At 33.6% G+C, this 9,140-nt stretch overlaps 1 long non-coding RNA gene across 1 annotated transcript; it reads right to left on the minus strand.

The window, feature by feature from the left end:
* Positions 1 to 4,212: 4,212 nt before the first annotated feature.
* On the minus strand, positions 4,213 to 5,795 carry LOC132060620 (uncharacterized). The gene is made up of 4 exons (XR_009415965.1): positions 5,149 to 5,795; positions 4,952 to 5,020; positions 4,670 to 4,817; positions 4,213 to 4,530 (listed from the first exon to the last, which is right to left on the minus strand). It is a non-coding gene; the product is annotated as an uncharacterized LOC132060620 (long non-coding RNA).
* Positions 5,796 to 9,140: the final 3,345 nt, after the last annotated feature.

Here is a 9,140-nt window from a genome sequence, read left to right on the forward strand (position 1 = left end):
GTTTTTTGAAATTTTCAGTTTGTTATTAGGATTTAATTAGATTGTTAACTCAGCAAATAAATTTTGGGGAGTTATTTTCAATTAGTTCAATAAGTGTTATGATCGGATAGTTAGTGAAATATTCCTTAAAGGGGAAAGTTGGACGGATGTCAATCCTCACACAACAATTTTGGGGTGTGACATTAAAATGTATTTTGATGCTTAACCTCAATATTTGGTTCGTTGTGCTCCATAATTTATGTGCAAGGGCAAAATATCATTCAAAATTTTAAAAAAAAAATTAAAGCTGGGGGTTTTTAAAATTTGGAAAATTTAAACTCAAAAGTAAAGTCTTTTCAACCCTTTCATCGGAGCATTAAAAGGGTTATAATTAGCAAAAGAATTGGGATACATTGAATTAGAAGAAAATTAAAATGTCTATTTGTTAACAAGCTTTACCAAAAGGAAAAAACAACATCCCCTTTTAAGGCCATTGTTGAAGATTATAAATATTTTTTGAATGCTAACAAGGCCACCATTAAACATATATGGAGGGATTCAAACAAATGCGCCGACTTTCTAGAGAACGATGGACACAACCAGGAGATGATTTGATAATCTAAAAAGATACAGTCAAGGAAATGAAGTTTCTGCTCCTTGCAGATTTATGTCGTGCAAAGCTTATGAAAGATTTTAAGATATTTATTTAGTCTTTTTCAATGTATCAAAAAAAGAATATTTGTACTGTGGAACTCTCTAACAATAAGCCACGTACTAGTAACATCACAAGACAGCTTAATTAGTTTCCTCAACTGGTAGGGAGCACTTCCTTCTTAACTATGGCTCTACACGACGCAGATTTAGATCAGTTGGGCCAATATATTTCGAACACCAGATGGTTATTAACAATAACAAAAAAAGTTTCCTCACCTATAATTTTGTTGTTCTCCAAATCAAACATTACCAACCTTATTATTCTGCAGAATTTTCCAAATATCACATTGGCTTTTCATTTTAATATCAGCCATTTCTGAGCTGTACAAGAGTCTTTTTGTATACCCTTGTTGAGAACAACTTGTGTACAATGGACATATTCATAAGACACCTCCGGCAAATAACCCTTAACCGGAGTGTATTTGATGATGTGAACTCTACTCAATTGTCAAGAAAGATTTGAGATCAAAACGAGATCAATAAAAGTTGAATTTAATTCGTTAACATGAAATTCAGCATTTTGAGTGAAAGATATTTACCTAAAAAATTAAATAGTGGAAAAAGGGATATCAGATGGAGTGAAGACTGAAGCATAGAAGACATAGCTTGAACAGAGTGCTGTATTTTTCATTCTTTCTTTTGTATATATTTATCAACAGAAGACGACAATTGATAGGGAAAGATTTCCAAAAGGTTTTTCTTTGTCTTATTTTAAGTGGCTTAACACAGGAATAAGTCCACTCTGTGATACCCTGACAATAATAATAGTAGTATTAAATTGATAACAATATACTATAGTAATAATAATAATAATAATAATAATAATAATAATAATAATAATAATAATAATAATAATAATAATAATAATAATAATAATAATTTATACTACTAAAAATAGAAATTAGCTACTAAATTTGTTGTTAAGTCTTTTGCTAAATAGTCCGTAACTATATATATTTTTCATAATTAATTGCTAATTCATTATTAAATATGATTAGTGACGAATTTTATTTTTGTTTAGCAACAAAAATTGTACATTGCTAATTCTTTTGTTGTATTATTATTATTATTATTATTATTATTAACTTTTTTTTTGTAGTGTTACTTCTCAATTAGGGACTTTCCTTCTCCATTTGCCAAAAAAGAAAAGAAGTCATAGTCAATAATTGTTAACGTTGTTATTTATAATACTGGCAATTTGTATTTCAATATTTTGCCTAAATGGAATGTACATGCAAAGGGTTAAGAATATTTTAGTTTGGGATTAAGAAATTGGATTACTATAATTGAAAATGACAACTAGAAAGAATTGCTAGAAAAGGTCTTTTTGTTTCATACGGCTACAATAAACAAAAATGCCTTTCTAGAACGAAAATGATATATGAACTGCACCATTGCGTTCTGATGTGAGTTAAACAGTTGAATTAAATTATGCCTTTTGGGGTACTAAATAAAAAATCAATTTAAAGAAATTTTAGAAAAATTAGTAGAGGCCTGCTAAGAATGCTTATGTCTTGGGGAAAGGAGAAAAGGAATGATGACGAACTAAAACTCCTTTTGACTATGAACTCTAAAAGACAAAATATAATATCTGCCCTTTCTTTCATACTAGATGGTAATGGCCCGTGCTAAGATAATTAAATTGTTGTTCTATTCAGACGAGGCAATTGCACTACAGTGATTTGAATAACCCGTCCTCTCTTAAAAGAAGGGGTACTTCCGGTTCTATCGATAGGGGCACTTCTGGTTTTATCGATGCTTGAAATAATTTCGTTTTCTCCATATTACTATATCGGTAAAGTCAATAATTTTATAAAATCAACATAATATCACTCCAATATGTGCTTAATAGCATACATTTATATACAACATGTGCATAAGACATAAAATACATTATGGTTGAACCATCTTCAATAGACATAATACCCCAAAAATATAAGAACCGTTTGTATCTTCGAATACAACACAAGCATATTCAAATTCAACATCTACAATGGGCCGAAGCTATCATCCGCAGCTTAATAACCAACCTTCAGTATTACAAATACCACATCAGAGGAGAGTGCTTTGAAGTACCTTCAAAAAGCAAACAAACACCAATCAATTAAGGAAGTTGAAATTCAAAGTGCGAAAAAATGGATGTTAAAGACTTGTAAAGCAAAAGGTACAGCTATTTTACATATTTTACAAACGTTGTTAGGAAATTTTTAGCATATAGATCCTCATATAGTTAATTGCAAAGTTACAAACAACTTCATATGAAAAAAGAAGATGTATAAAAATTACTTTGCAGAAACTAAAGTATGCCAACATCTCAATTGGTGTGGTTTGTAATTAAGGTATACTGAAGTGCCGCTTTTTGAGGCCTTACTGCGATTGTCATCGCAGCAATTTCAGAGATATCTTTTCTATATTTCCAAGCAAAAGACCAGTCATAAAAGTACTTCAAGAATTTATACAACAGATCCGATTTTACCCTTTAAAGTTCCATTTTTAACTTCATGGAAACTTCATGGATTCTCTTCTGATGTCATTAAGCTTTAGTCTCGTTGTCAACCTTCCGGTTAACCAAAAGAGAGAATAAAGAAAACAGGGTACAGACCACAGCAGATAGTTAAAAACACACATAGTTCATAATGATAACTTTCGGTTTTCAAAAATTTTAGTACCTGCTTACTTATCTGTTGCAGTTATCTGTACCATATTGCAAGAGCAACTTTTTAAGCACATCACCTAATTTCTCTTTCAACCAGATAATTTTATTCAGACTTCAGTCACAGAGTGATGATTAGAATGAGTACTCTTTGTGTTCATCTCTAGGGTTATGTCTCATATTCAAAGTTATGATACTTTTTGTACCTAAGTAACCATCAGACTAAACAATTACCAAAAAAATCACATACATTGTGACTTTGTTAATACTGCAATCATATAGGCACAAAAATATTTCCATCCCACTCCTCCATATCAGCACTGGTAATATGTGACAACAAAGGGGGAAAATCACATAGCCAAAGTTGAAGAAAATAATGCATTCCTTCTAGCTACCACCAAATAAATCACTTTATGCAAACAAATGAAATACACAAAGACATCCCCCTTACACTACATAGTAAACAATTTCTTGCATAGTAAACACATAAATGAAGCCATCTTCTAAATAGTACCTGCTTCTGCTGCTACATGCATGGATAATGTTTTTTCATATTTCAAGGTTAATGCTCTGGGTAAGGGGTAAAAATCCGTACATGCATGTTGGTTTTTTAACCCCTTTGTGGTTTTGGTAGAGTTAGCAGACAGTTTTCTACTCAAGGCATACATATTACTTTTACTCAAGGATGCAATCTATCATAAGGATATATGTATATTTTCAAAAGGAAAATAATGGCATATAATCTGGAATTTTGTACTTACTGATTTTCAACAACAGTAATCTCTCGGTACCTGTTTTTGAAGGCAACTTGCATATTTTGGAGGGCAGTAACGGAAAGCAAAAAATACCCTAGTATGTCTGCTAGTAAGAAATAAGGAAATATAATGAGTGTGTACATGTATAAACATATATACTTCAGTATGCTAGCAGTCGGTAGGAGCGGTATACCAATATCTGTAGAAAAATTAGGAGTCATATGAGCGATGCGGTCAAAAGTTATGATGCTCAGCTTAGTCGATGGTGGAAGTGGTTTCTCACGCTCATCAGTCAGCTTGACTTGTTCAACTATATATAGTTTCTTTGTCGAGTACCCAATAAAGTTTATGTAGTGGTGCATACGCATTGGGCGAAACTCGAACTTTGCGGTGTGGAGATCAGATATGTCTCTGAGGGTTTAAGCTTGTCTGCATAATGTCAAATATCATCACCATACACAACTGCCCTAAGTTGTTTCTCATGTAAAGTTGAATAGGTGTCTTAGATGCAGGTAAATTATATTTCAATATAAAGCAAATTAGATGCTACTACTATCGATGAAATTACCTCTTCATCTTCCAAAATCAGATTTTGGAAGATGATTTTATTCTCAGGGCTTTCTTGCTCGCGACTCATGTCCACAATTTGAACTTTTCAAGTTCAATCAAGTGTGTCAGTTGTTATTCGGTCGATGTTGAATCTCGGTGCCATGTGTCTGCCGAAGATATAGCTTTACAATAATATTGACAGGAAATGTTTTACAAATAAATAATATAGCATGAATTCTGAGAGCGATATACCAAATAAAGTTCTTATAAAAAAAGGCCAGAAGAATAAGAAGGGACAAACCAATTTCCAAACATCCATGAGTAAATCCATCCAAATTAGGAACATGCAAGTAAAAAATCCTACAATAAACTGCCAAAAAAAAAAATCTATCACATACCCACCAAAGTACTGAAAATAAAAAGACAACAAAGATTTTTTATCACCACAATCTCTGTAGAAACACCAGAGAAATTGAAAGAGTGTACTGAGAAGCTTACCAGAAGAGGAAGGGACACTTTGAATCACTCAAAGAAAATGGGATGGAAGCTAATGAGACCTGGGCTTGTTAATAAAATAAAAATGATCTCAAACATAGAGAAGAGAACATGTATGCAGAGGTGCATTCTTACTTAAGAAACAAGCACATAGAGATGGGATATGAATGACAACTAAAAAGTTTACCATAGAAGTACATGTCTCTCATGAATTAATCAAACACATTTACGATATTTTTAAGCAAAGAATGCCATGAAATGCAAACTTGGTTCTACCCATCCAAAAGAACAAAAAATTCATACTAAAACACCATTTTGCACAAGCAAAATCTGAAGAAGAAAAAAAAAGAAGACGCACCAAAGTATTTCTTGCCGAACTTACATTCAAAATCATATAGAATTCCGTAGAAAATTTAGCAATAAATTATGCAGAAGAATAAATAAACCAACATCGAACCAAATATGGATGAACTTTTAAAAATAATGCAAGAGAAAGACAAACTTACGAGACTTATTTTAGTTACAATAGAGTCTAGAGACTGTCAAAGGACATAATTTATGAAAGAATTCTCCAGATAGAAATAGGAGAAAACTCAAAATATATAGATCAAGAGAAGCCCCGAAGAACAAAAAAATGATACCTTGAATTCTTGAAAGAAGCAAGTTGGAGAGAGCAGCCGAGCAGAGAGAATTGGAGTGAAGAGATGGATGATCCTACAGTGTATAGTGTGTCTGAAAGGGTGAAGTACACGTGGTTTGATAAAACAAAGATGTAGTACACGTGTCAATTTTTACTAATATAATAGGCGATTTTTTGACCAAAATAAGCTATTATTTAACCCAATTCATCAAAATAATACGTTTTTAATTTTTTTTACAGAACTAGCAGCATAAACGTATTCTCGAAAGAACGTATTAGCATTATTTTATTCAAAAATTTCGATTTAAAAACACAATAATAATTGGACATCTGCAATAAAGTCGTCACATCGACAAGAACGATTTATGCCTATTATGTATCCCAAGGCCACGACTATTAGTTATCTCTTCATTTAAAATAACGACGTCGTTCAATGTTTTCTAATAAATGTGAATAGATATACAACTGAGGAGCTCATTCAACAAATTTTCCTTTTCAACCTAAAACCCCTCTTCAAAATAAAACCCTAGCATCACTATCACCAGGGGAACAACAAAATTTACTCGATCCATATATTATTTTATCTATCTCTACAAATTGATTTTGTTCCGATGATATAGATTGTGACGTTTATTGATTTTTTGCCGCAAGTTTTAAATGTGAAACTTTCAAAAGCTCGCATTTTGTGCGATTTTGCTTGCAAAAATCGATCAAGAAGCTTGGAACAGATACCGTCATTAAGGTATGTGTTTTTTCACACACTAGTATAGTGGAATAATTCCGGATTACGTTTCAAACTTTCAATTTCTCGGATTAGAAGATAATGGTATGACGAATTTCCCCTTTATCTTCAAAAAAAATGTAGTATTCTTGTTTCGTGTTTTTTCGTTTGGGAAGCGCTGAGTTTTTTCCTCTCGCTTTTTCACTTTCTTAAGAAGATGTTGATGTTCACATTTTTTAGGCAAAAAAAGCATAGAAGTTTCATAGAAAATATTCACTTGTGTAGGTATTTTTGTTTTATGGCGGAAAATAATGCATATCGATGGATCCGGTCCACTCGACTCGTCCGTATTGAATGAACAACTCACCCATAGGTCACGGGATATACGGGATGGAAAGGATAATGTGATTTTGAATACAAGGAGATGTGATGGAAATTTTTGGGACTTCGTAAAGGAACATCCAATTGATACACGAGTCTGGAAGTGATTAGACTATCTAGATTGTACGGTGTTTATAGATCTCATCGACCTACTATTGATCGTAGTTTGATTACTTCATTAGTTGAAAGATGGCTTCCCGAAACTCATACGTTCCACTTTAGATCGGATAAGCGACAATCACCTCGCAAGACGTAGAGGTGTTGCATGGCTTACCCGTGAACGGTGATCCAAAGATTGGGAAAATTGAGTCGGGCGAGGAGCACAGCAGGATTGGAAAGACATTTGTCAAAGATTATTAGGTTTTAGCCCACTTCCCGGAGACTTTAAAAAAAAATAGCCTCAAGGTATCCGTACTTAATCAACACATGCTACGTCATCCAAAATTACTTGACACCGCAACACAAGATATGGTCAACAATCGTGGCTAGATGTTATATGTTTTGGATGATTGGCCGGTATGATGATGGCGGATACATCCGGAAGTAATTTGAAGCTTATGTACTTACCTATGCTCGAGGACGTCAACACAGCCAGAGATCTTACTGGGTAAGGGGTATCGCTAGCGTGCTTGTATCACTATCTTTGTAAGGCCTCACAGCCGAGCAACATGAGATAGCGGGATTCCTACCACTACTACAAGGTATACCTAAAAATATTAATAAAAGTATTAACCGTATTTATAAAAAAAAACTTGTTCAATTCCTAAACGTATAGTTCTCTTTCTTCTAATTAGATTTTTCTAACCTTCTTACATGGAATGCTCCTCCTGCAGTATACATATAGTTCTCTTTATTTTCTTTGTAGCTAAACGATAAGATTTTTTTATTTCTTTTGCCTATAATGAAAAATGATGTTGATTGCTTTAGTTTAATACAAATAGCTTGCATTAAATGATGTTAAATTAGTGTTTTTTCTTCAAAGTTCGTGTACGGAGAGAGAATTACTATCGTGCCCCGTATATTAAAACAAAGGGACGCGAATGCCGGTTTACCTGGGGGTCCACGCGCTACTAGATGGTTTGCACATTTTAGTTGGACCAAACTACCCAATATGTGTTGAAAGTTTTTAGGGATGCACTTTTTTGATTCCATGACGGAGGATCGTGCATAATGTTGTATTAGTTTTGTTTTAATTTTCATGTATATTGTAATTGTAAGGACTCATTCGATTTATTTGTTTCATTTAGTTTATTTGGGAACCATATTCGATGAATTAATTGAGAGCCTTCCCGATTATTGTCGAAGTTGGACGAAATATATGGCGTGCTAGAGTCACAATATTTTGTTGGGATGTTGTCGAGGTTCACTTGCCCTCGATCGAGTTGGCGAGGCAATTTGGAATGATACATAGAGATACCACTAACTCCGTTTCCATTTGATCCCACACATTTTAACCACGATCGTCTGGGGAAGGCCAAAATACAAATTGGGAATTGGAGCATGCACAATGGTTGCCATTTTGGCACCAACGACTTCGATACGTTATTAATGCACCGGTCAATCATGAACCACTTCGAACATGACCCCTACCTTGTTTGGTTTAGACGCATTACTCTTGTTATTGGTAATCCTACTTCGCGTCCTCGCCGTGCAACAAGGTTATGTGCCTAATGCAACGGCTTATGAAGCAATGGTTGTTGACACCCAATTTTGTCCCTCCTTTATTTAATTTTATTCACTCGGGCGTCTAAATTTACTAACGAGCTAAATACTTTATTTTCACTATTTTATTTTTTATTGCTACAACTATTAATATCCCTATCATATTTTCAACATTATGAGCATTACTTTATCACAAATTTTAAATGTTTGTCATCGTTTCATTTTTGATTCTGACCACAAATTAATCACAAGACAACACTTTGCTAAATCCTTATCTTTTACATATTAATTGTTAATTGTCTTCACATATCATATATTGTACTTTTATCAAATTAGAAGCCCCAAAAATAATTAAATGCGGAGGAAGAATCCATTTTTAGCCAAAATTTTTGGCCCAAAAATACCAAAAAAATATCTTAATTCCACCGCCCTTTTTTTCCCCGGGGCCCTTTCCTAAGCTCGGGGGGACCCGTTTTTTTACCTAGTCCCAAAAAATTGCGACCGGCCCCTCTTCTTTTTCCTACCCTACCCAATCCCTTTTTCCCTCTTTTCTTTCCCTTCCCCCCCCCTTTTTCTTTCTCGTCTCTCTCT

Source organism: Lycium ferocissimum, chromosome 6, assembly GCF_029784015.1.
Source record: "Lycium ferocissimum isolate CSIRO_LF1 chromosome 6, AGI_CSIRO_Lferr_CH_V1, whole genome shotgun sequence".
NCBI lineage: Eukaryota > Viridiplantae > Streptophyta > Magnoliopsida > Solanales > Solanaceae > Lycium > Lycium ferocissimum.